This window comes from Camelus bactrianus, chromosome 26 (genome assembly GCF_048773025.1).
Source record: "Camelus bactrianus isolate YW-2024 breed Bactrian camel chromosome 26, ASM4877302v1, whole genome shotgun sequence".
Lineage (NCBI taxonomy): Eukaryota > Metazoa > Chordata > Mammalia > Artiodactyla > Camelidae > Camelus > Camelus bactrianus.
In genome coordinates this window covers 2,768,798-2,796,042 of record NC_133564.1, presented here as the reverse complement: position 1 = coordinate 2,796,042, position 27,245 = coordinate 2,768,798, and the positions used below count along the sequence as shown (strand labels likewise).

Below are 27,245 nucleotides of genomic sequence, written 5' to 3'. Positions count from 1 at the left end.
CACGTGACATCAACAAGCACCGCCATCATAACACCTGAAAGTGTTCAAGGTACTTACCTGGGGCAGAAACACTGAGGTGGGAGACGGAAACTCCCTCAGCACTGGCGCTCAGTATTCCAGACTCCATCAGGAGAAACTGGGCTTTACAGCTTGAGGCTCTAAGCCTGGGAAGCAGCGCGCATGCCGCTGAGCTGGTCCTCAGGGAGCTGGAAAGGGAGAGGAGGGCAGCCCCGGGGTCGCAGGGCAATGAAAGTGGGGGTGGTGACGCGGGCTGCAGCCCCGCTCTGAGGCCAGACCCAGCCCCAGCCGCCCGCCCCCGATCGGGTCCGCAGAACCCGCCCACCCGGGACAAAGCCCTCCCAGGGGCAGGGACGAGCCTGCGGCCAAGGAGAGGAAGCCCGGGAGGAGTGGACTCTTGGGCGGGAGAGGGGAAGGTGTCGCCAGCCGCAGACTGAGGGGAGCCCGGCTGGGGCGAGAGGCGGCAGGTGCACACCTGGCCCTGGACAGCTGTGGCCAGGGCGCCGGTGTAGGTGGCGCGGGCAGAGGGGTCTGGCCAGAGCAATTCAGCTGAACACACGCTGACTCGCGCCCTCGCGGGCTTTGACGCGAGGACCGCCCTCCCGCAGACGCCTGACCCCTTTCCCGGGAGCCCCCCACCTTGCATTTCCACAGCCAGAGGCCCCGGAACCGGGCAGGAGCTAAAGGCCTACCGGTCGACAGAGCTGAGAAGAATTTGGGGCCGATTCCCAGCTCGGAGCTGGGGCTTCCAACCCCCGGTCCAGCTGGCACCGACTGCGCATGCGCAGGAGGGCCAGAGATCCTCTCTTGGTTCTGTGATAGAGGCTGGGGCATCGAGGGAGGGAGAAGATGGGGGAGGAGGAGAGGAGGGGAAAAGTGGAGGGAGACAGATGGACAGGAGGAGCAGAGAGTAGGTAGGGTTCTGGAGAGGGGAGAGGAGTAGCAGAGATGTAGAGAAAAAGCTTTACTTCTGGGGCACCTCGAAGGAGGCGGCAGACCTGCCTCTGTACCTTTCTGTAACCCTTCAATGCCCGCAGCTCAAGTTTTAACTCCCTGGTCCAGCCCTCCAGGCGATGCCTCTGCTGAAACCCTACGGGGATCACACCCGTTGTCCACACGTGGAGCTGGGTTTCCTGTTGCTCTGGGAACCAAGCACCAGCAGGTGTTGTCTCTCAGAACTACCTTGGGAAGTGTACATATTCCCCTTTTACAGGCTGGGAAAAAGGCAGGCACGATCTCTGCCTTAGCTCCACTGTCCCAGGTTTTGGCCTTGCGGGGAGCGGGAGGTACAAGATCAGAGCCCCAGACAGAGCAGACTGCCTGAGTGTTGGTGCATAGTCCCATCCCTCCTGGGTAAAACACACCTAACCCAAGTGGAACCATCAAGGGCTCACAGTAGGTTCCTGGGTGTGGGAGAGCTGTCCTCAGTTCCAGTACCCAGCTTGCTAGGTAGAAAGGAGTGTTACCGAGTCCAAATTCATTCTCCTCAGTGAAGGACAGGCCAATAAGTTGGGAGACCCGCTGCTGGGGCATGGAAAAGCAAGTTTCTGTAGAGCTAGATGGCAAACTAATGTCCTGGAAAACCATCTCCCCAAGTCAGAATTCAGGCTCCTTTCCTACGTGCTTGGTTGTTGCAATCTCCCTGGTGTAGGAATTCCTTGTTGTTAGAATCCTTTGTTCTTGCAGCTATCTGCCTGGGTCAAATCTCTGTAAACCTCCAACAAAACAAACGTTATTTTCTATTCTGTAATTTGTTATCTTTTTATGAATGAAAAAGTGTTAAATATCCTTAAAGGTCAGAGCCTTCAAAATAGGCTCTTCTGTATATTTCAGGCTCTAGGCAACATTGTTTTACAAGCAAGATGAAGCCTGGGAGACAGAGCAAAGGGTTAAGGTCAAAGGAACAGATCTAATATGGAGTCAGGTTTGTTTTTTTCTATTACCGAGGCAGAAGCCACTTGAGGTTTTAAATCCCTTTAAGTTAAAAATAACTAAAACTTTAAAGGAATTTACATACATAGTTGGGAATGTGCATAGCATATCTGGAAAAGCACACAAAGATAGTAAACAGTGGCATCTCCAGGGACGGCTGGAAGAACAGGGGATGAGGGAAAACTTCTTTCACTTGTGTATTTTTGTGCTGTTTGAATTGTTTTTGAACATATGCATGTATTTCTTTTTCAGTTTAAAAAAAGTGTAATGGAGCAAAGAGTAACAAGCTCAGCAAATACAGCAGCCATGGAATCACTGAGCCATCAATTTGATTTCAGCCAGGAAGCATTTATTGACTCTCTCCTATGTGCCCAGTGCTCTTTTAAAACTTCTTTTATTATTATTAATTTTATTATTATTAATAATATTATTATTGATTTTATTAATAATATTATTATTGATTTTATTTATTTATTATTCTTATTCTTATTCTTATTCTTATTCTTATTCTTCTTATTATTATTTTATAAAATAACAACATGCTATCCCTCACCCCTGCCCATGGCTGGTGGAAAACCAACTGAGTTTTTATTGAATTGTTTTCCAAGGATTAGAGATGAGTTATAAACTGAACACATCTTCAGGGCAAAACAGGTGGAGTGGTTTTACAGCACGCCAGACAGCTATGAAGGGTTTTCAATAGAGGCACCCAGACGCTGAGAGAGAAATACTCCAGGACCCTACAAAAAGCTGCCCAAACTTACTTCTCCATGGCACTACTGAAATAGGAAAGAACAAATCTGACTCCATAGTAGATCTGTTCCTTTGACTTTAAGAAAGCCAAGTTAAAAAGCTCCGGTATTTTCATGGGTTATGATGTCACAGAGGAGATGGACAGGTTAACAAGGGACGACTCTGCAGTGATCACGGAGCCAGGGAGCGGGATAGGCAGCAAGATGTTTGACGCAGACGCAGCTGGGACCGCGCTTCTAGGCAGGATCCCAAAGTCACCTCGACAAGGTGTCAAACACGTGTGTCCACATCCTCATTACCTGACATATATTAACGAGAAATGGAAACCCATAAAATGCCAATAACCTTGGTGGATATACCGTCCAAATTGCAAAGTCACAGTTTGACAACTGGCCATCCCAGTTCCCTGGGATTCATTCTTCGAGAACCTTAAAAACCACTCCTCTGTCCTCAAGAAGTGCTTTCTAGTTGTCCGATCTTTGGCTCAGGGATACAGCAGGTTCAAGTGAACTTCAATGTCTGCACAGATTTGACTGTCTTTCTCCAGTTTCACGTGTCCATTCTAAAGAGGCCTGAGCTAAGTCCATCCTCCGTAAGATCTATTCCCTCCAGTGACTACTCATTAAGCCTGCAATTAAAAGTCAACTGAACAAGGCTGTCTGTCCTCAGCTAAAAAGTTCACCCACCCTTCACTGCTTTCTTAATCTCCTCTCCTGGCTAATTGCAACAGACTAACACCTCCCTCTACCCCGACTATGTCAGTTTGTCTCCCCAAAGAGAAAGTAAGGTCCATAAAATAGGGGACAACTCCATAGATGTTGCCGACGAAATGAATCACAGAGCTGCTGTGGTGCAAAATGTCTCCCGAGATTCGAGTTCCTTTATTTTTTATACCATCTACACAAATGAGTAACTCTTGCCAAGCACAGAGAGTAAACATTTTTTAGGTTGACGCATGTGCACTACATCTAAGGCTTCCTTATCTTAATTACACTGAGACTCTCCTTTTCCCAGGCCTGTTCCTTTTGAGGAACTAATAAACATTCTTGTCTGCAAGCAATGTTTCCCCTGGGAATGGGCAGAGTCCCTTGGCAGGAATTTCTGATTGCAGATAAGTCCGGTCACTTCTGTGAAATGTCCCGCGTGCAGGCACATCCACAGCTTCTATGCTAAGTTTCCTTCACATAGTTACCTCTGAATTCCTAGCATATAGTAATGTCAATAAATAGAAATATGATTGTGGCTTCTTTCCTTTAAAACATTTCTGGTTATTTAAATGACCCTTGGAAGAGAGGTGTTTGCGGTCCAGTATCTTGATCCACAATACTTTGGAGGCCTTTTTCGGAATGGCTGTTCACTGATCCATTCAAAACACAACTTCTCATTCCAGGAATAGCTGTGCTTTTCTGCCAGGAGTTTGTGGTCACTCTCATGCCAGAACAGCATTAAACTATATCCTTACTTCGGATTTGTTATTTTTCCCCTCTTCCAAAAATATTGACATTCCTTACTTTCTTGCCTTGAGGATTTTTTTCCTAGTTCAACCTTTAGTAAACCAGGCTTCTCGGGATGGGCTTGCCCTTACATATGATCAGCCATCCAACTCCCAGTGTGAGAGGAATCGGGCTCACCTCCTGCCCTCCTGTCAGGGCAACTAAAACTCAGTTCAGGAGCCAACAGGCACCCCAGGGCTTCTAAGGCTCGCTTATCTCCCAAAATCCCTGCTTTCTGGTTTGTCTTGGTTTCTGAGGATTTCCCCTCACTTTCTTGACAATTAGCTGTGCAGCTTGAAAGATGAGGAAGGAAGGTTTTATTTCTTAATCAGAATTTCAAGGAACTTGTGTAATGAAGGTTTTCACGAGATTCTAGAACACTCCATTGCCGAGACAGAAAACACACTAGATATTTTCTAAATTTAGATATCATGTGCATTTTTCTTTGTTTTTGTTTTCTTAACTGCTAACAGACATTTTTTAATTAAAAAAAAATAACGCCCCAAATAGGATAGAACATTGAAGGGGCATACAAAATTAAAGGACAAAGACAGAAAAATGATAAATACTGTACAAATTTAATATAATACATACACTATGGATCAGATGAGCAATTCTCAGTAACAGCTAATTGAAATATGATCATGAGGTAAAACGTCTCTCCTGTCAGGAGATGGCCAACAGAAAATAGAATTAATACAACAAACTAAAATTCTAAGTCTGGCGAGGTACAGAATGCTACCAGCTAAATGTGTCTTCTTCTGGAAAAGAGGGAGGCTCACCAGCTCTTTACTGTGGAGCCTGAACCCAAGTGAGGGCTGTAAAGTGAGCTCTGTAAGTACCCAATTAACAAAGTGAGTGATGAATAAAGAGACATGAGCTTTGATGACAGAGATGATACTACTATTCACTTGTCCTGTAAAGTATGTCTTCACGTTCAGTGATCAAACCTCAGCATCCTCAGGGATTGAGATTATAGAAAAATGCAAGGCCGGTCCCAGACCTCTTCTTTGAGCTCGTGACATTGCACTTAGATGTCTCAAGGGCACCTCAAACTCCACCTGAAAGAGCTGACTTCACTGTTCTCCTCCAATAGCAGTCCTGCCCAGGGCCCCTGGTCGGGGGACAAGGTCTCCCTCCCTATCCCAGCTCAGGCCCATCACTCACAGATGTGACTGGACCCCACCTTCAGGGCCCAGATTTCCTCAGTCATGGAGTCCCACCACCCACAACTGTCCTACCAGGTACTCAATGGCACTCACTCAGCACTGACTCTGTGCTGCGGACCACGCTGCACACTGCACACATGTAATCTCACTGGATCTCCACAGCAGTCTTGGGAAGTCGGTACATCACTGCTTTAATTGATTAGATAAATTGTTTCACTTCCTTGAGTGCATCATTCAAAGTTCCACGGCTACTGAGCCACAAACCTGGGACTGAAAACCACTTGAAAACTGAACACTGCTACACCTCGCAGCCACCCTACTGTGACTCATCACATCACCTCCTGCCGAGACTTCTAAATGTTTCTAAGCATTCTACAAGACAAAAGTGATCTACGAGAGCACCCCACTCCCCTACTAAAAATCTGTCCATGATGGTCCACTGCCCTTAGGAGAAAGCCCCACCGGCCTGAGCACAGCCCAACTGCCCGGCATCCGCGTCCCCTGCGCGCCCTCGCCGCCTCATCCACCACACAGCCCTACACGTGCCGTGTCCAGGACAGGGATGCTGACTATGTACAACCCTGGGCTCTTCTCAATCGAACAATGATCACCCTCTTCAGTGGTCACCCTCTTCATTGCTGACTCTCAGAAAAATATTTTCTCAGGATGAATCAATATCTTTTTCCTTACAACTTCCTGTCATTGATAATGAGCTCCCCCCAAAAGAGAGAAGACATAATTCTCAGTCTCCTTATCTGTAAAGTGTGAATAACAATTAAATATGTGAGGTTTTAAGAGAAATAATATTCATGTGAGGCTGAGGGGCAATTCCCAACATACAGTAAGCACTCAATATGTGCTTACTTAATATTAATAAGAATATATTGCATTCCAGCAACCTTAAATCAATGTTTTATGGCTTTCTCCAACAGACTGACAAACTGTTGGACGAACCCCTTTGAGCAGATCAGCACAAGTGTACTGGGAGAGGTAAGTGCTGACTCCAGTTACAGCTGCAGCCAACCAGCACTACGGGGAGGGGGCAGTTTGCTCAAACTCTTACATGTTGCTTGAGCATTTAGTTGTCGTTATTGAATAAAGACAGGTGTTCTTTAGTCAAAGCTCCTGAAACATAAATCTTCAAAGACTGATGCAAATTAGGTTTAAAGAACAAAACTCTCACTCGAAATTATTTGAAAATTATAGTCTTAGCTCCTCTGCACATCAAAAGGCCATATTCTTAATGTATCTGACTAAATACACCAAAAGGTTTGTTTAAAAGAAATTAAGATGAAGCCATCCTGAATAAGCTCTCAGTATCAACTGCACAAAGCCTCAACCAAGGGTCTCATTTCTCACTTCCAGTTAGGTGTTCAGGTAGATTAACGTGAGTCTTGGTTTCTTATAACATGGGGGTCAGAAGAGTTGTGGATAGATTTATGTAGCAAATATAAACCTAGAGTATTTGCTGTGTGGGAATCCTAGAAATAAACAAATTGATATATAGTCCCACCCTTAAGAAGCTCAGCCTTTCCATTTACAACAGCATTAAAAATTAAATGAGTGATACATTTAACAAAAATTTACAAGATTTGTACATTGAACATTTTCAAGTATCACCGAAATAAAATTTACAAGATTTACATATATGGAAGACATCTCATGTTCAAGGAATGGTAGACAATTTTGTTAAAAATGTTAAGACTCCCCAAAGTGATCTACAAATTCTGTGGAATCCCTATCAAAATTCCAGCTGACTTCTTTGCAAAAATTAAAAAACTGATCCCAAAATTCATATGGATGTGCAAGGGGCCCAGGACAGACAAAACAATCTTGAAAAAGTAGAACAAAGATGGAGGACTCACTTTAAAGTGTACTAAAAAGCTATAGTACTCAACTCAGTATGGTACTGTCATAAGTTTGGATTAATAAATCTATGAGACACTATAAAAACCCAGGGGGAAAAACTTACATTTACATTCAGTTTTCCACAAGGGTGCCAACAACACTTCATTGAAAGTAGAGTCTATTCAACAAATGGTGCATTTATACCTGGGTATCTGCAGGGAAAAGAATGAATCTGGAATCTGGACCCCCATATTTTATATAACAAATAAATTTAATTCAAAATGGATCACAGATAGAAACGTAAAAAATAAATGTATAAACTATTTAAAAGAAGACACAGTATAAAACTTTGTGGTCCTAGGATAGGCTTTGGTTTCCTAGATACAATACCAAGAGCACAAGTGATAGAAGAAAAAAGCAGATAAACTGGACTTCATCTAAATTAAAACATTTTCTTACAAAGGACATCATCAAGAAAGTGAAATGACATTGGAGGGGGTATCTCAAGTGATAGAGTGCGTGCTTAGCAAAAAAATAAAATAAATCAATACATCTAATTACCTCCCCTATAAAGAATTTTTTTTTAATGTTTAAAAATCTAAAGTGAAAGGACAATCTGCAGAATAGGAGAAAAAATTTGCAAAGCATGTATCTAATAAGAGAGTTGTATCCAGGATATATAACAAATGCTTACAACTGAACAATACAAGAAAATAGACCCAATTTTTAAATTTGCCAAGGATTTAAAGAGATATACAAATGGCCAATAAGCATATGAAAAGATGCTCATCATCACTAGCCAAATCAAAATGAAAATGAGATCGCTTTTTACACCCACTAGGATGGTTATAATCAAAATATGGACAATAATAAGTGTCGTTCAGGAGGCAGAGAAACCTCATACGCAGCCAGTGGAAAGGGACAATGGTGTATCATCTTTGGAGAATTATGGTGTTTCCTCAAAAGGTTAGCGTTATATGGTTCAGCAATTCCACTCCTACATATAGATTTATCCCTCAGTATCCTCGGGGGGTTGGATCAGGAACACCCCACCCTGGATAACATAATCCAAGGTTGTTCGAGTCCCTTTACAGCCATCTGGATCCATGAAGTGGAAACTACAGATATGGCGGACCAACTGTACAGCCAACAGAATGAAAACATATTCTCATAAAATCTTGCACATCAATATTCATGGCAGTATCATTCAGAGCAGCCAAAGTTACAAACAATGTCCATCCATCAATGAACGGATAAACAAAATTACCAAGAATAGGCCCACAAAATTTTGGTCATTGAATCTTTGACAAAGGATGTTAGAACATACAATGGAGTAAAGAAAGCCCCTTCAGCAAATGGTGTAGGGAAAACTGGATAGCTGCATGTAAATCAATGAAGTTAGACTACTCCCTCACTGCATACACAAAAATAAATTCAAAATGGCTTAAAGACTTAAACATGTCGACAAGATAGTATAAAACCCTTAGAAGAAAACATAGGCAAAACATCTGACATACATCTCAGCAATCTTCTCCTAGAGCAGTCTACTCAAGCAATAGAAATACAAGCAAAAATATACAAGTGGGAAATAATTAATCTTACAAGCTTTTTCACAGCAAAGGAAACATTAAACAAAACAAAAATAAAACCTATGGAATGGGAGAATATATTTGCAATAAATGAGACTGACAAGGGCTTAATTCCCAGAATATGTAAACAGCTTTTACACTTCATAAGAAAGAAAAACAAACAATTCAATCCAAAAATGGGCAGAAGACCTAAAGAAACATTTCTCCAATGAAGACATACAATTGGCCAATAGGCACATGAAAAAGTGCTCAATATCATTATCAGAGAAATGCAAATCAAAACTGCAATCAAGTCTCACCTCTCACCAGTCAGAATAGCCACCATTCAGAAGTTCACAAACAATAAATGCTGGAGAGGCTGTGGAGAATAGGGAACCCTCCTACACTGTGGTGGGAATGCAGTTTGGTGGAGCCATTGTGGAAAAGAGTATAGAGGTTCTTCAAAAGACAAAAAATTGACCTCCCATATGAGACCCAGCAATCCCACTCCTAGGCACATATCCAGAAGGAACCCTAATTCAAAAAGACACCTACACCCCAATATTCACAGCAGCACTATTTACAATAGCAAGACATGGAAACAACCTAAATATCCACTGACAGATGAATGGATAAAGAGGTTTTAGTATAATTGTAAAATAGACTAATTTTCAGCCATAAAAATGTAATAAAATAATGCCATTTGCAGCAACATGAATGGACCTGGAGAATGTCATTCTAAGAAAAGTAAGCCAGAAAGAGAAAGAAAAATATCATATGAGATCGCTCACATGTGGAATCAAAAAAAACCAAAAACCAAAAAACAAAAAAGAAAGAAACAAAAAGATTAAGTTATATACAGAACAGAAACAGACACAGAGACGTAGAAACCAAACTATGGTTACCAGAGGGGAGAGGGTGTGGGAAGGAATAATTTGGGATTTCAAGATTTGCAGATACTGACTATGTATAGAATAAACAGCAAGTTTATACTGTATAGCACAGGAAAACATATTTAATATCTTATAGTATCTTATGTTTAAAAAGAATATGAAAATGAATACAGGTATGTTCCTATATAACTGAATTGTTGTGCTGTACCCAAGAAACTGACACAACATTATAAACTGACTAGACTTCAATGAAAATATTTTTAAATAGACCAATAAGGAAAAAAAAGAAAAAGGATATTATCAAACCAAAAGAATAAACTACTGATTCAGGCTACAATATGGATGAACCTTGAAACTTTATGCTAAAATAAGCCAGACACAAAAGGACAAATAGTGCCCTTTTAGATGAACTGTATCTAAGCGTTTACTGTACTACTCCTGTAAATTTTCCAGAGGTTTGAAATCTATCAATATCAAAATAAAATGTATTATTCATTAAAAACATAAAAGGATTCTTTAAAGGAGGGCTTTAATTATTAAATGCAGAAGTGCAAGTAAAGCTCCCGGAACAACACTTTGCACGTCCACAGACATTCACTGCTTTCACTGCCACTCAGAGGGTGGTGCCAGCGCTGATGAAGGCTGCCTCCACTCGCTCCCCTGCAGAGAGTTGTGAGAGCCTGGGCTCTGACAGGCAGGGTGACGGTGACCCTGGGTCAGACACAGCCATGCCCCAGACACTGCGATAAACAACTTTCTTATACAAACTGCTCCATGTAACATAAACACGCTACAGGGATGTAACTTACAACACAGGGAATATAGCCAATGTTTTACAATAACTAAAAATGGAGCATAACATTAAAAATTGTGCATTTATTGTACACCAGAAACTTATATCATATTGTAAATCAGCTATACCTTTATAAAAAATTAAAAAATAATTTAAAAATGTTATCTCTTTAGTAGGCAATTTGGTTTTTAAGTAAATACTAAACAGCTTAGAATGTATAAAAGCATTAATGTGTGATGTTTGTTTACATATTTATTTACTTTCAGCCTCCTGCTAAAAGAGAAATTAAACAATTTTTTAAAACACAGCTTAAAAACCATAACAACAAATAGACAAATTGAGAGTGAAGAGAAAATGGAGATTCAATAATTAAATGAAACCAGGGGGAGGTAAAGTCATAAAAATGGATGCCATTAAGCCAGGGTAGGTGTTAAAGGCCTACTAGAAATTCAGCTGTAAGATTCTTGGCAGCTGATGTGAAGGAAAAGCTCAGCTGGGCTAACGAGCTAAGTCATAAATCTAAGTGTGATAAGTGTCGCTTTAGTGATCTAAGTTCTGCCGGGCTAACTCGTAAATCTGAAGTTTAGTGTTAGTTTACTGGGCTAACAAGCTAACACGTAAATCCAATCTCAACATGTGTCAGTAACGTGATCTGTTCCAAATTGATAAGCTCCAGTGTACTGATTACTTGCTTTTTGTTGTTTGAGCCTTATTAGCTAATAGCCCCATACTTGTAATTAAACCTATAAAACCTCATGTGCATATCTTGGAGGTGCTCAGAGCTTCCGAGCAGAAGCCCCTCTGAGCCCACTGGCAAAATAAATCTGAGTACTCCAACCCTCCGAGTGGTGCTTGTTTCTTCGCTGGCCTGTGGTTTCTGTAACATTAAAGCAAAAACAAAAAGATGATGGGGCGGGCGGGAGAGCTCAGTGGTAGAGCGTGTTCTTAGCGTGCACGGGGTCCCGGGTTAAAGCCCCAGGGCATCGACTAACAGATAAATATACCTAATTAACTACCCCCCCCCAAAAGAGACCCAAAGAAAAGAAAACGAGAAATTTCTTTCATAAAAAAACCTGATATTAAATTTAGATTAAATATTTTAAGAAAAATAGAAAAAGATGAGTGACACAAGCGATAATGCCCGAGAGATAAATCCGCGGTGACTGCTGGAAGGTCCCCATATCCCATGTGCAAAAATCTGAAACAACCTTCTCACCACTCAGAGTCATCCTCAGTCCACCCCACCCCTCCCCCTGTTAAATGCAGGAGCACAGGCAGGGCCTGGCCTTTGCTCTCTCTGTGTCATCACAGTGAGACAGGATTGAAGGGGACAGAGCACAGGCATTCAAGGAAGGCCACAGCAATTAACATCAAAATGGTGAAGGATTCAACCTCCAATAAGCCTTGAGGCTCAGGATGAAGAGATTTAACTACTAGCAGAGCTTGAGCTTCATTATACACCCATTGTAATAGTAACATGGTGAATAACACGCCCCCAGGCACAATGGCAGTCCCAAGGCTAGCCACAAAATGTCACAGGGTGGGAAATGGCCAACTCCCTGGGAATCCCAGCCCCTTGCCCTTAGGCTGGTCCTTCTACTTATTAGCATATGAAATCACCAAGCCCAAGAAAACAAGCAACACAGCGCCGCCTCGCGGTCAACCCTCTCTTCCTCTTCGGAGAAAGCCCACACTCTGTCTGTGGAGTGTGTACCTACTTTTAATCTGAGCACCCAACCCCCACACCTCGTGGTGATTCTCTTGACTTTCAATGTATCTCTCTGAGTAAATCTACCTTTACTCAAGAGTTGTTTGCTCTTGAATCATTTCCTACACCAAGCCAAAGACCAACATCTGGAGGGACAAATCCCAGGGGCTCAACTAATGCGTGGGACACAGCCCTTCTCATGCCCCACATCTGTTTTCTTGTATCAACAGGACTGGGTTGTGAAGGGAGTTCTTAGGCCCCAGCTAAGGGACAGAAGCAGCCCTGGCTTCGCCCTGGTTCTCTGTGGTTCTCTGTTGTGCTGACTCCCCAGCCACAGAGCGTTCTCCCTAGGCCTGTCCCCACAAAACCCTTCTCTCCAAAATACAAGAACATCATGTCACAGTCCTCTTGTTCAACCAGGAAATGTTCAGCCCACTTTTTCCTTCCCCAGTAAAAACCTAACTGTTCTCCCTCCCATCCCACCTCTTCTTTCTTTGTGAGAACCCTGCTCTTCACACAGACAATCCTGAACGCAGGTGCCTTGCTGGCTGGGACCGAGATGTTTCAGTCTCACAGCCTGCGTCCTTTCACTTTACCCTTGCTACCTTAAGCCTTTCCTGAGTCTCCCACCCCTCTGATTCTGAACTTCACAAAGTGCTGAGGTTACAGTCACTATGTTCATACCTCCCAGGTTTTAGCTAGTTTTCCTTCGCAATATCTTCACTAAGGAGCTGCATCAAGAAGTTTAAAGAGGCTATTCTTACATTTGAACTGAGGAGCCTGCATAAAATTTAAATGGCTTTGAAGAGAGAGTTAACCAGGGACAGAGTTGTCGCAGGTCCTAGTCAACAGTGTCATGAGGCAAAATGTTCTTCAAAGGCTCAGAGTGGCTTCTGAACACGGAGTCGGCAGGGAGGAGATGCCAGGCAGTGAGTGGAGTGAGTGACACTGGGTACCCTTCCCCAGCTGGGGAAGAATTGGATTTTGTTCTAGTTTTCCAAACAATTTCTTACTACCATTTTCTCTTATTGTCACATACCATTTCCTACGAATTAAGAAAATTAATGTCAGTCATTTGGGTCGCTTGGGAGGAGCTACGTGATGCCATTCACAGGGCTGGGACATGACAGCCACACCAGTCTAGGTTAAAAGACCAGTGGGGGTAATTTCCGAAGTATAGAAGGGCATGCAGCAAACTCCCCAGCTTCAATGACCTCATCTCAAAGGTGGGGCAAATACAACTACCAGGCAATGCACGTGATGATTATGGCCAACATCTGTCTACAAGGTTATGTGCCCGTGACAGCTGTCGCTTAATGGTGAATGAGTACGATCAGCGAGGATCAGTCTACCTGGCCACACGCGCCCTGCCTTCCTGCCTTGGTGCAGCAGCAGAGCTTGTTTAGCTGAGATGAACGCCCCCAGAGCAGCCCCGACGGGAAAGCTCCCATCTCTGCACAGCGAGGTGTGTTCCTTTCCTTGTCAAAGCTGATCACAGTTTGCTGTCGTCTGTTTTTATGTTTATCCCTTTAGTACCTGCCTCCCCTCCTGGGTTTTGCTCAAAAAGCACAGGGCCAGGTATGTCTTGCTGCCTGCTGGATATTCTGGGCTTGGAGACAGGCGAGACCACACCTGCTGAACGGAGAGGCCAGAAGGCCCAGGGGCCCATGCTGAACCGAGGACCCTGCACCCAAAATTATGGTCTGAGTTTAGGCAAATTACACAGTCTTATTTACCCTGTGATTCCTCATCTGTCCAAGAAAATAACTGCCCATGGCACATACAGTTACAAGGATTAAAGGAAATCACCAAATTCACAACATATTCAAGGGGCCACCAGTGCGTCCTCAACAGACACATGCTGCCTTTACGGCTCTGACACACGCTAAGTGGGGCGGACGGACGCAGTGAACACTGCTAAGTGCCAGTGTGTTAAGTGCTTCATGTGTCTTATAATATTGTTTACAACTTGCAACAAACTTAGGAAGAAATGAATATTATCATACCCATTTCACAGATTCACCAACAGGTTAAGGGAAGTTACATTCTAGTCCAAGGCCCTTTGGTGAGGAAATGGCTATTTAAGCCTGAATCTGAGCCCAGGCCTATGCTATGTCTCTCTCCAATCCACCTGACCACTTGCCTATGAAAGCCACCTGTCCAAAACACAAGTTTGCACAGGCCAGCTCTTAAATGCAATGTGTGCCACTGTTTGTCAATGTTGGTTAATTACCATAAACTGCTCTCCGAAACCGCTACAGAAAAGACAGGCAGACCCACATCACTGCCCACAAAGAAGAGAAGTTCTGTCTTGCCTTCTCCTGTAGTGTGCAGAACACCTTCCCTACACCACCAAATCTTTTTTATATGCTTCATCCGTGTTTATGTTTGCACACGGCATATTAAACTAGAAGGTAACTGCAGTAATTCCATCTCGGTTGCTTTCCAAGGTTGTAGATTATCCTTAATCAGTCCGTGAACGAAAATACTACAATGTGTATGAAAATACTGCAACCATGTCAGTAAACAAAGAATGCTGAAACCAAGTCAACAGCGGCTGCCGCCACCCCCCAGCGAGGACAGGCCTGCAGCCCAGCCTCTGCAGCCTCTCACAATGGTGCCCTCTGAGGGGACTCAGAATAAGAAAGGACAGGATACTGGCCCTAGATAGCTAGGTGCTTGTCAAATGAATGAATACAGTGAGCCCAAATGTTTGCTTCCTCCCATAAATATAAAAGCACTAAATTCTTTAACTTGAGATATCTGGTTTTCTTTAGATAACAAGCAATCTTTTATTGTTCCAACTACCTGGTCTTTGTTGTAAAGCTCCTATATTTCTTATCTCCTCCCCTACGTCTTTGGAACAGTCCCTCAGAGCAATCTGAGAGGCTGTCATCCCCGCTGGAGTCCTCTCACCGAATAAAACTTAACTCTTAACTTTTATGCTGATCATTTATTTCAGTCGACACAACTTACAACAAACCCAGGAAGAAGTGAATTTTATCATGCCCATTTTACTGATTCACCAACAGGCTAAGTGAGGTTACATTCTATTCCAAATTCCTATGGTGTGGAAATGCCGATTTAAACCTGAAGCTGGGGTGCCCATGCCTGTGCTCCTTCTCTCTCCCATCTACCTCATCACTTCTCTGTGAAATCCACCTGTCCAATACACAAGTTTGCAGCCGGCCAGCTCTTAAATGCAATGTGTGCCACCATTTGTCAATGCTGGTTAATTACCATAAACTGCTCTCAGAAGCCGTTACAGAAAAAACAGGTGGACCCAATTCCCTGCCCACAAAGAAGAGGAATTCTGCCTTGCCTTCACCTGTAATGTGCAGAAACCCTTCCCTACACCACTAAATTCAAACGTATGCTTCATCCGTGTTTATGTTTGCACAGGATTCATTAAAGAACAAGGTGTCTGCAATAATTCCATCTCGGTTCCTTTCCAAATATACAGATTAGCCCAAATCAGATCCAGAACAGACACAACTCATCAAATCCGCAATGAAACACACTGGATTAAGAACAAAATGCTTGTCCTAATCCAGAAAACTACGGTTCCCTCCTTCTTCCTGTCATTATACAATCCCACCAGAACTCAATAATTTGCTGTCTGCTCATCTGGCAACCAAACTCAGAGAAGAGTCAACTCAGCAGAGCGCCCTACTGGGGAGAACACCCCGCAGCAGCACTGCGAGCTTCTTGCCCTCCCGCATGCTCTGCTGACCCTTAGTGTCCTCCGTGACCAGGCCAAAATAGCTGTTCCCAACAGCTGCAAAGTCCCACACATTAAATAAAAGCATTTTATTTTAGACGATATGTTACATATATACCCATATCTGAAAGCAGCTTTTCCAGCAGATCAAATCTTCAACATTTATCTGCAAAGGCAATCCGGGTCCCCAAGGGTAAGCAAGTCTTAAGACGATGCTAAGGCCTCCAAAGTCCTATCCAGAACCATCAATCAAACTGCCTGCAGGTCTGCAGCTGCAGGCGGCTACATGTCTGTTTTTAAAGCACCCCCCTCCTGCCTTCGTGTGCTACAATGTCCCTCTACGCCCTCCCATCTCAGGGTAAGAGCAGCCGCTGCAGAACCTTGCAGGGCAGCACTGACAGTACTGGACAAAGAGGATCAGAGCTAAACTAAGCCTTCTGATGACACGAGCTTGTCACTCTGTCACTTTACAGATGAAGATATATATAGAGAGGTGGGGTGATCTTGCTCAAAGTCACACAGCTAATAAGTGGCAAAGTGTATAACTCTGCTCCTCCCTTCAGCGTGACTCCCCATCTGGGATGCTCACAGGGTTCTCTCATGCCTGCCTGACCAGTCCTTTCCGGTCACTGATAACCCACCACAGTGTCTGTCCGCAGGCTGCCTTTTCAACATCTTTTCCCTCCAGTTTCTCAGGAAAAAGGCTGCTCCGGCCACTGTATGACTTCCGGCTCACCGAACCCTCCGTGCTCAGGCCAGTCATGCCTGTGTATCCGGCACCCTGCTCAGAGGCTCTTCCGTCCATGCAGGTGGATTTTTCTACTCTCTGCAAGACACCCCCTCAAGGGAGCCTTCCTCTCGCCCTTAGCATGGCAGGTGTCCCAGGCCACATCCCGAGCTGCCCCATGAAGAATGCTTGTGCCCAGTTCTGCTAGTCAGACCAGCAGCTTCAGAGCCGAGGTATATGCCCGGGTCACCAGGCAGAACTACTGCCCATCTCCCAGCCCCTACCCAGCAGGTCACCAGGAAGTCACAGTAGGTGCCCCACCCAATCCAGAAGGCTGTTCACTTGTCAGCACTGATGATGACTGCTTTCCAAACTTTGGTCAGTTTCACACAAAATAGCAGCTTTCACTTTGAAGCGGGGGCTTTCCCTTCTGCTGTCCATCCTTACCGGAAACATCAAGGGAAACCAAATCGCCTTTTCTCAAATCTATTCTGATGACACATTTCCACCCACAATACTCACATACTCAAGAAGTTTGGGTCCACGTGGTTTTGTTTTCCATACGCTAAGTGGCTCAAAAGACTTTGGGATTCTTTCTCTTTGGAGGGTATTTGTTTGTACTCAGTTTATCGGCTTTAATCTGTTTTTGTCTCTCTCGTCAGGGTCCGTGGCAGTTGCCACTTCTCTCTCCCTACAGCAGCCTCCCTCCCAACTTCTAATCTAGGAAATCAGCTGTGATGAGGGGCCCGGGGGAAGTCACAGAAGATGGATCTAAGGCACAGAGAGGCGACATAATTTGCCCGAGAAGATCAGCTTCAACCCCCAACAGTGTGTCACGTCCCTCTGTTTAACTCTTATGCTAAACTACTTAACTTTTAATAGATTATGGTTATAAACAGATGAGGTATCAAAATACATACAAGGACACACGTCAACTCTAAGATTTTCATTAACTCCACTATTTTGCTTCTATTTATTTTATTTGTATTAAAAGAATTAAGAACCTCTGCAGTCAATATAGCAAAATATTAATGGGTTTTAAATCCAGAATATAGAGGCGTAAGTGTATTACTCACACTTTTTTGTATATTCACAAGGTAAAATGATTTGAAGGTCTCTCTCCCCTGCCCCCTACCCACTACTGGCTCTCACCTGAACTCCCAGACCACACATCTAACAGCCTTTCATTTTACCCACAGCTGAACTCATCAGTTTTCCCGCAGAACTCCCTCTGCAGCTTCCCCTCCTCAGAGCACAGCAGGACCATCATTTACCGTATTAATCCACCCAAAAACCCTGGCCTTACTCCATCCTACCCACACAGACATCATTCATCCTTTCATTTTACCACGTAACATGACTTCCATCTGTTCGCTTTTTCCCACTGACCGTCCCACTTCTCAGGTGGAAGCCACAAATACTTCCCACATGGAATCATGAGTCTCCCAGTGGCCCCCCAGCCACTTTTCCCTACTTGACACAAATGGGATTCTGTCACTCCCATGCTTTTAAGACTCTTTTCAAACCCACTGTTCTTAGAAGAAACTCCAAGTTCTTCACCTGGTGAAGGTCTTTGCCATGAAACTATCAGCTCAGGGAGGGGAGGACCCGCCCTCTCCCCTCAGCCCCACCCTCTGGCAGAGCATCACCTCTGGAGGACCTGCTGAGCTACACAAGCCTGTATTCTAAACCTGGTCTTGAGTTCTTAGCAAACTGCTTCACTTATCCATACAAATCCAAGGTAGATTAGAAAGATGTTAGATATTTAACTAGACTTTTGATTTGGGGATTTTGCACTAGCAACCTGCAAGTACATGTTCTAATAATTCTGTCTTCTTAAAACCACACCCAGATTTCAGTGGTATCTGTGGAATGCTTTCAGAATAAAAGGAACTGTACTTTCACAGAATTTATGTTTTATAATATGAACAACCTGGACAGGGTCACGAATAGAACAGCCTAAAAAGTGACAGAAGACGGGTTAGAGGCATAAAGCAACAGGTCGCAAGGACAGTAAGAGCAAAGTTGTTTCTCCAAATCCACCCTAAAAAGTGAAAGAACAGAAAATTCTGAATTTTGAAAGTAAAAGATTATCATATAAAAAATAAAATAATCCTCTTCATCAGGGTTTCAAGATCTGACTGCAGAATTTTTAGCAGGCCATACTGAATCCTAGCACAGAAAAATCAGATGGACTAGTGGTGAGTAAGTTCCAGGAAAACGGCAGTAAAACCTCCACTTGTAAGAGGACACACACCCACTTGTCGAAGGTGATTGTAAACCACATTCTGGAGAAATTCAGAAGATTCAGGTTCCACTTCCAGATGGTGATGACAAGGAAGAACCGCTTGGATGCAGGCTTCTAACTGAGTCACCGGCATTCTAACACTGCAGGGGGAAAAGCAGGCCCTCAGTCAAGAGCAGAGGTGTTCCTGTCGTGTTTCGCAGGCCGCGCATCGGGCACTCAGCGCCCTGCAGCAGCCCGGCCCCAGGCGAGGACACGCAGCGTGGCCCCCCAAAGCAGGAAGGGCACTGTGATTGAGAAAACCCACCCCTGATGTGGGCAAGAGGGGCTGGTGTGGTTGAGTGAACCTATAAATGCCCACAGAAACACACCTGCATTCATTCAAGTGATACAACCAAAAGTAGCAGGCTATTTTGCAAAATTTCAATTGTCAGTGGAAATTTTACCATTCCTTTCTGCTTGTCCCCTGCACTCTGAGACAGGCTCAGGCTCTCTCACACCTGCAGGTCTGATGCAATAGTTGTGAAGTCATTTTACATTGCTGCGATTGTCCTCGCTTCCCGTGTCACTCTGTCTGTCCTCTCTTAACACAGTCAGATGTCTCTCCCTGAGTTCCTTGCTCCTGCTCCTCAGATCCTGAGATAAAGGGCAAGTGAAGACACATGACCAGAAAAGGCACTGTGGACTTGAACAAAGTCCTCAGTGACCCCCAAAGTGAGTGCTGCCTACCTGTCAACTTCAGTTCTCAAGGTTCTGCCCAGGGTGACATCCAGCCAGGAGAGTGGCCCAGGCCAATTAAAAGCTGTGTGGCTTGGGTGCGGGGACAGGTGCAGGAGCTGTTTCTGGAGCCGGGCCCCTCCACACCTCTGCTCCCCTCTCTCCCTAGGCCCAGCTGCCAAGCCCCCAGCCTCCCTGATCTTCTGCATTTCTCTTCTACTCTACTCCAAACAATTTTCCTCTTCCTTTTTTCCCAAATTATCCCCAGCTGGAGTGATTTTTCAATCACAGTATCTGAAAAAATTTCCTGCACCGAAAAAGAGGTCTCTAGAGGGCAATGCCCATACGCTGTTTCCTGAATAGAGCCCCAGGCTGGGGGGACCCTCACCAACACTCCTGGGGGCATTAGACTTGTTGCGGGGTCAACCACCCTCAACAAGAGATTGCTGAGACCCCAAGGCCCACACAGCATCCCTGCTCACAAAAATGTAGTCAGCCCACTTATCAGTTATTAAGAAGCAAAAATACAAAATTGCTTATGTTTCTTACTAAAATTATTTATGAGATGGAAAAAGAAATTGTAATAGGAAAGAAGAAATCTGACTCCGTGTTGGATCTGTTCCTTTGGCTTTAATCCTTTGCCCTGTTTTATAGGCTCAGACTAGTTAGCTCTACACCTTTTGTGAAAGAAAGTTGACTTTAGCCTGAAATATACAGGAGAGCCTATTCTCTGGGCTCTGATCTTTAAGGATGTTAGCTCTTCTGCACTTATGTAGAGAGTTTCAAGTTGCAAAATAAAGAATAACCTTATTTTTGTTGAAGGTTTTACAGGGGCACCATGATTTCACCCACATGGACAGCTGCAAGGACAAAGGACACCAAGGACAAACAATTCGTACAGCAAGAAGTTTGCAACAACCAACCACACCCCCTCCCCTTTGCAGTATAAAAGGAGCATGAATTCTGACTTGGGGAAGAGGTTTCTCCAGGAAATCAGTCTGACATCTTCTGGGTCTGCAGCTTTTCAGATAAAGTCACTATTCCTTTCCCCAACACCTCATCTCCCAGTTTATTGGCCTGTCATGCGGCAAGTAGAATGAGTTTGGACTCGGTAACAAAATACATTGGAGTTAGTTTGTCTCCACTTCTTCCTCATTTCCAATATGTAGCATGCACATCATTTATGATCTAGTGAAAATAATTCATCAAAGACAACAATAACAAGAAACTCACCTAGCTATCAACACTGAAGTCACAACCTATTAATTTTACATGCCATTTAACAACAAAACCAAAAAACTTAATATAAAGGCTTGATTCCATGGAAATAAAGTTATTTCTAGTCCTACAAAACTTTTTCTTTTCTATTTTCTTTTGTTTTCATTATTGAAAGGAAAATAAAAATCAAATCATTTTATTTCACGTATTTTTGTTATAGCTAAATATTTTAAATACTACAAAGAGATTTAAATTGCAACAAAAAAAGTTCACATATTAGTATAAATATATATATACAATCAATGGGGATTAGGAAAAGAATATACATTTACTAAAAACCCACTGCACATCCAGTCTTTTACAAGCATATCCTGGAATATAAGCTCTATGGTCCAGGGGTCCCCCACCCCCATTCTCATTGCCAACTCGCTTAGTAATCAACTACCAAGGCACCAGCATAGAACCACGCAATCAGTATTTTAGGTATAAGTGAGGCAATTAGCTCATTCAATTCTAAAACAAAAACCCTAAAATAAATACTGAACTTATTTACAGATAAAGAAAATTGGACACAAAAAAGTAAACTTTCTTCCTCAACGTCACGAAGCTATTAACTGGTAAAGGCAAGATTTGAACTCGTCTGCCTGATTCTAAAAACTAAGGTGGAAATCCCATTCCACTTGTGATGGTCCAGCAGCACAAACTATCACCCTATCTTTGTTCAGATCAAGCCTTAGACAGCCTGAGACAGCACCCATTTCCTATGGAATTCGAGGGCAAATGATAAAATTAAGGGTTTTATATCCAGCAGTTTTCTTAGGTCTCATTTACATAAAGTGTCAGCAGGTCAGCAGAAAAACTCTGGGCAATGTGAGTGGGTCCAGAGCTTTTTGCTGATAAGAAACTCAATCTATCAGGATAGAGTGACATTCCCATGAGAGGCCACATGGACATAAACTAAAGGCAGCTGAGCAATGAAAACTAGCAAGACCCTGGAACTCAAGCAAGAAGGATACCTGCCATCCCACACCCATTTGCCTCTTCATCCATGTGGACACAATGTCAGGAGACCAAAGTTCTTGTCCAAGTTACACCATCATGGATTCTCACCCATAAAAAGTTACGTCTCTATGCTGTCTTAAGTCCTTTCCAACTCAAATATGATGACACCAATATCTAAGCAGAATCTCTATGTCTCCACTTCCTCTCTTCTAGTAGGACAATAATTCTATGGCCACAGAGAAATCCAATAAAAAACCATGCATGAAGCCAGGAGAAAGTCTGCTTAAGAGACTTTGCTCTCACGCTCAGTGAATGAAAACTCAGAAAAAGTGGTCCTTCTCCCTCAGGAATTGAGAGGTAGCCAGATGTGTGTGTGTGTGTGTAAATCAAATACAGTCAAGTCTGGGATGTGAACAGATTTTTTTATGTCACTGTCATTTCTAGGGAATGAGCCAACTTTTAAAGTAATTTGAATCTAGTGTTCTGAGAGATTCTCAGGATCTTTTGGTGGAGGAAGGGAAAGGAAAGGAGGAGAGGTAATGAAGCAAAGGAGTAAGTATACTGCTAGGGAAAGGCAAAACATTAATTTTGTTCCTACTGGCATAACATACAAATTAGGAACTGTCTTTCTCCCGATGTCTTGTCGAGCACTGAGTTGCAGAAGAAGCGACAGCCTATTTCTCACTGAGCTTGTGACTATACGTGACATCTTGTAGACACAGATAATTTATCCTGAACAAATGCTAGCAGCAGGTTGTTATTCTCCTGTTTTGAGAGACAAGAAAACAGGAGTTCAAAGAGGGTAGATAACTTGACAAAAGTCAGAGGACCAGTAAACAAGAGAGGATGAATTCAAACTAAGATCTGAATGCAGAGTCTCATCTTCCCACTCCCAGGGCTGGAAAATCCTTAACACACAGGCTCCCCAGCTCCCCTGCATTGTTCCTGGCACCAAGCATTTCCCATGGCAGAGGTCTCCAGTTCTCACAGACACAGCGCTCTGTGCAGCCAATGACCTTCATCGGATCTTGATCACCTACCTGCCACGCCCACCAGGCTTCACCATACAGGCAGGAAAGCTGGCTTTCAAGTGCATACGAAGCCACCCCCTGTCTAACATGGGTTCTTCTGGGGCTTCTCCAGCCTAAAGGCAGCCATGAAACTGCTCACAGTTTGTACATGAGCCACACTACCTCTCTCCATCTGTCTCCCCACCTATACTACTTAGCTATGACCATTTTGAGAATCTTGGAAACAAATTTTTAAAAACCTCAAAAGAAAGGATTCTGTAACAAGTACTTAATACTTACAATTTTAAATGACAAGTTACAAAGTGAGTATTTACAAACCGAATCTGCCTTCCTACGTGTCAGTTTGAACAGTTAAAATATATAATAGCAAAAAATTTTCACTTACAAAATTAACAAAAACATCAACAATAATCTGGAATAAACTCTAAAACAATGCCCATGTTTTACATGGAGAAAGTACAGGACTGTACTGAGTGGTAAAGTAAGAGGTGTGAATGTAGAGACATCAACATATTGTATGGAGGAAAATAGTTTTGTAAAGATGTACGTTCTCCGAAATATAATTCAAAACTTACTAAAAAATCCCATGACAACTCTTATCTGTTTTTTTTTTTAACTTGAAAAAAGTATTTTAGAATTCTTCAGGAATAATAAAGTCATAATACTAGCCAAGAAAATTAGGGATGGAAAAAAGAATCAAAAAAAATCGCATTGTCAGATATTAAATAAATTTTTACAATATGTTAGATATAGCACTGGAATAAGAAAGTAAGATTGACAGAAATAAACCATGAGCTCAAAAAGAGACTCTAGTATACATAAGTATTTTTTACAGGTGGGATTTCAAATCAAAGAGCCAAGTATGAATTCAATAATTGTCTTGGGACAATCAGAGAATCACCTGGAAAAAACAAATTCTATTCCAGTCATAATGACCACAAGAAAAATTACAGATAGTGATGTAAATATTAGAAAGTACTAATAACAGCAAATATAACTCTTTGCTCATATTAATTCAACTTCTCCTCTCTATAACAAGTACTATTATCATCTCCATCTTAGAGATTTGAAAAACCTACAGAAGAGATATATACCATTATAAGAAAGTATTTCTAAGAATAAAATCAAGGATAAAACCCAAAGAGAAGACATTTACTATCTTAAGATTATTTTGGGCCACAACAAAAATAAACCTACTGAACAAAATGAAAGGCAAGATATGACAAGTAGAAGCTCTGTGATACATGTTGATGAAGACAAGGGGTTAATGTTCATAACATACAAAGAGCTGTCACAAAGCAACAAGAAGCTCCCTCACTTAAATGTGTGCAAAGGACAAAAGGGATCATTCACTTTTTAAAAGTCAGATGGCTAATGAGTAAAAAATGCTCAATACCTCTCTGGTCATCAAGTGCAAACTAAAACAAAGAAAAAGCACTTTTGCTCATCATATTGGCAAATGTTTTTAAAAGATATTCTAGCTAGTGTCCATCTTTGAGAGAACAAACTGTTAGCGAACTTTTTGGAGGACGACATATCAATGGATATGCAAACTCTGAAAAACGTGTGTACACACACACTGAACTCCACTTTTAGGAATAGTTTCACTTAGAAAAAAAAATCAGTTCAAAAACATGTACTCATCAGAGCATTTACACAGCACTTTTTACAATGGTGGGAAGAAAAGCTCAAGTGAAATCATATCCAGCGATAGAGAATTGGTTACATAAGTTATTCTACATCTTTTCATTCCCCACAGGAGAAGGAATTTCTAGAGTCACTTGAAAGCAGCCTGTGATGTATGTAATTGTCACATCCAGGGACTGAATTTCCAGAAACCTTAACTAAAGGAATACTCATTCAAGGTCACAGGAATGTTTGTAAAAGAAGGATGCCAGTCAAACACCATTTCTGACAGTGGAAAATGGAGAAAACTTAAGTATCCACCATCAAGACAATGATGCCGTAAATCAAGGCGAGCTGTAGGCACTAAGGGGTCAGCGTTTCGGCGTGGTCCAAGGCCTTGTCCACAGTACTCTCCCACCGAAGGTGTCCTTGCACAAGAGACCAAACCTACACATCAGGAGACCCCACTACTCTATCTGAAAGGACCGGGTGAGTCTGGAGTGGGAGGAAGTCTATGATATACACCTGAGTGAATAAACTGAGCTGCAGAAAACATAGTATGGCCTTATTTTTCAACAAAGCATATATACACTCACATATAGATAGATTTCTGATATACGTGTATGTATGAATGTGTATATATATATGACATAGGCATAAAGGTCATGACATATATACACCACATTTTCAGCAGTTTTTACTCTCAGGAAAAAAGGGGAATGGATGTAGGGGCTTTTTGGTACCACCACAGTTCTCTTTTCAGTACTTCAGTTAAGTATACTTGGAATTTCAAAGTTTATTTAAGTCCGAACTAAAATGGAAGATGCCTCCACAAGGCAGAATGCTATACTGGTCATTAAAAATCATGCTAGGGGGGATAGAATATTGTAGAAAAACGTGAAATAAGCACAATGGAAAATGGAGGTCTCCACACAGTAAAAGGCACAGAGTGCTCGCTGGTTTTTATGACAGAGGATATACACAATGATGAAAAGAACAGAAAATAGATTTTAAAGTGTTAATTATTATCTCTGAGTAGTGGGATCAGGATAGACCCTTTTGCCCCTTTTTTCAGACTTTTATATTAAATACACATTATTTTTCATCTAAAAAAACATTTTTAGATGTCTAGTACCACACATTGAAAAAAATACACGAGTACATACAGAAACAATAACTAGGAGACACGGCAGCATCGCCACACAATGTAGAACGGGCGATCCTGATTAAAACCACGCAGTTACATAAGGACCCACAAAGTGAGAGCACCTGCTGTAACAGGGCGTGGCCGCCTTCTATTTGCCAGTTGTGTCTTCAGGGCTGAGGCAGTTCTGAGCACGGCCAGTGTCAGTGCTGGTGTCTGGATGGATGCCACTGGAGGTGAGGGCACCTGCAAGCCGAGAGGAAGAACAGAAATCATCCTCTGCTTTTTCTGTCTTGTTTCTCTGTTACTATTAAAGAGAGGCATAAATAAGATAAACTAAATCTTCCCTAATGAAATTTCAGTAATGAAACCGTTTTCAAAGTGTTCACAACTTATATTCTGACTATAACTGTCTTTTCAACAAAGCATCATATTTATTAAATGTTAATTAACACAGTTAATTAACTACCTGTTAAAACCTATTAAAGAACATGAAATGCACTACGTGAAAGCACCACGCCTGCAGTAACTACCTTAGCTGTCTTCACGGCAGTGCAGTCAGCCCCCACCATCCCGTGGCCCTGAGCTCCTGATGCTGGTAAGAGAACACGCTGCCGCCTCAGATGGAGAGAAACGGTGAAAGTGTTTTCTGAAATCTACAGCACTGACAAAACATAATTGACAAATCCCAGGCTCCTTTGAGGCTGTCATTTTATGTTTCTGACCAACACCCGTCAATGAGCAGAACCACCCCATTTCCGAGCCATGGGACTCACGTGGGAAGCAGTTTTGGAGAAATTTCCAGGTATAGAATGTAACCAACTATACATAGAACTCTGAAAAAATAAAAGATTCAATACCCTGATTTTGGAAGACACTCAAAATATTCTCCTAAGCCTTAGAAGCTGAAAAGGCTGGGCTTATCCTAAGCCACTTATTTATTTCACAGCCAGTGAGCATCTCCCACAAACCCTGTTTCCCTGTGTCTGCTGGGAGCCTCAGGCACACTCTTGCTGTCGATCATATAAGTCACAGGGCAGACGCGTGTGTCTCACGCCTGCAACCCTAACACAGGCCCACCTCCTAGCCTCACAGTTTGAACTTAGCCCCATTTTCTAGCCTGTTTATTTGGTATCTGTTTTCTGTAAGCTGCCTGAAATGCTTTTTGGAACAAGTCAGAAGAATGAGTTGGTAGAGAAATGGACAGTTGGACAGGTGAGAGGTGGGCAGACAGAGAGACTCCAAGAAAAGGGGAAAAAAGAAAATTCACTATGCAGAACCCTCTTCTAGTCAGGGAAGAAAACCGCCACGGAGACGTGTGAAGAGGCAGGTGGCTTAGGGCTGTTTCCTGGATTCCATGAAAAGTCACACCAAGAGATGAGAGGGTAGAACTATAAATAATAAAAGAAAAAAGCATGCATGCTTGAAAAATATATCTACAATATGTACTTTCTAAAGGATAGATTCAAATCAGCAGGGCCCAATAACACAATCCTTGGGTATTTACAGAAATGAGAATCCCATCTCCAAACCACAAGGCATCCATTAGGAGCACTGAGAGTCTTCACGGGGCGGTTATAAAGCTGTAACCGCAAAAGCTATGCTCTCCTGCACTTACGAGGAACGAGCAGCTGTGCTA

At 42.8% G+C, this 27,245-nt stretch overlaps 1 protein-coding gene across 6 annotated transcripts in view; it reads right to left on the bottom strand.

Moving 5' to 3' along the window:
• LOC141575153 (uncharacterized) overlaps nucleotides 1–27,245 on the bottom strand; it is a 195,240-nt gene that overhangs the window by 60,810 nt on the left and 107,185 nt on the right. The window contains exons 26-28 of one of the 6 annotated variants that reach the window (XM_074353758.1): nucleotides 25,732–25,852; nucleotides 22,417–22,570; nucleotides 58–206 (exon numbers count right to left, since the gene is read on the bottom strand). The gene's annotated coding sequence lies outside the window, so the exon portion shown is untranslated. Of the gene's footprint in view, nucleotides 1–57; nucleotides 19,505–22,416; nucleotides 25,853–27,245 lie in introns of all 6 variants that reach the window. The other 5 variants (XM_074353754.1, XM_074353755.1, XM_074353756.1 and 2 more) reach the window with 5 other exon arrangements.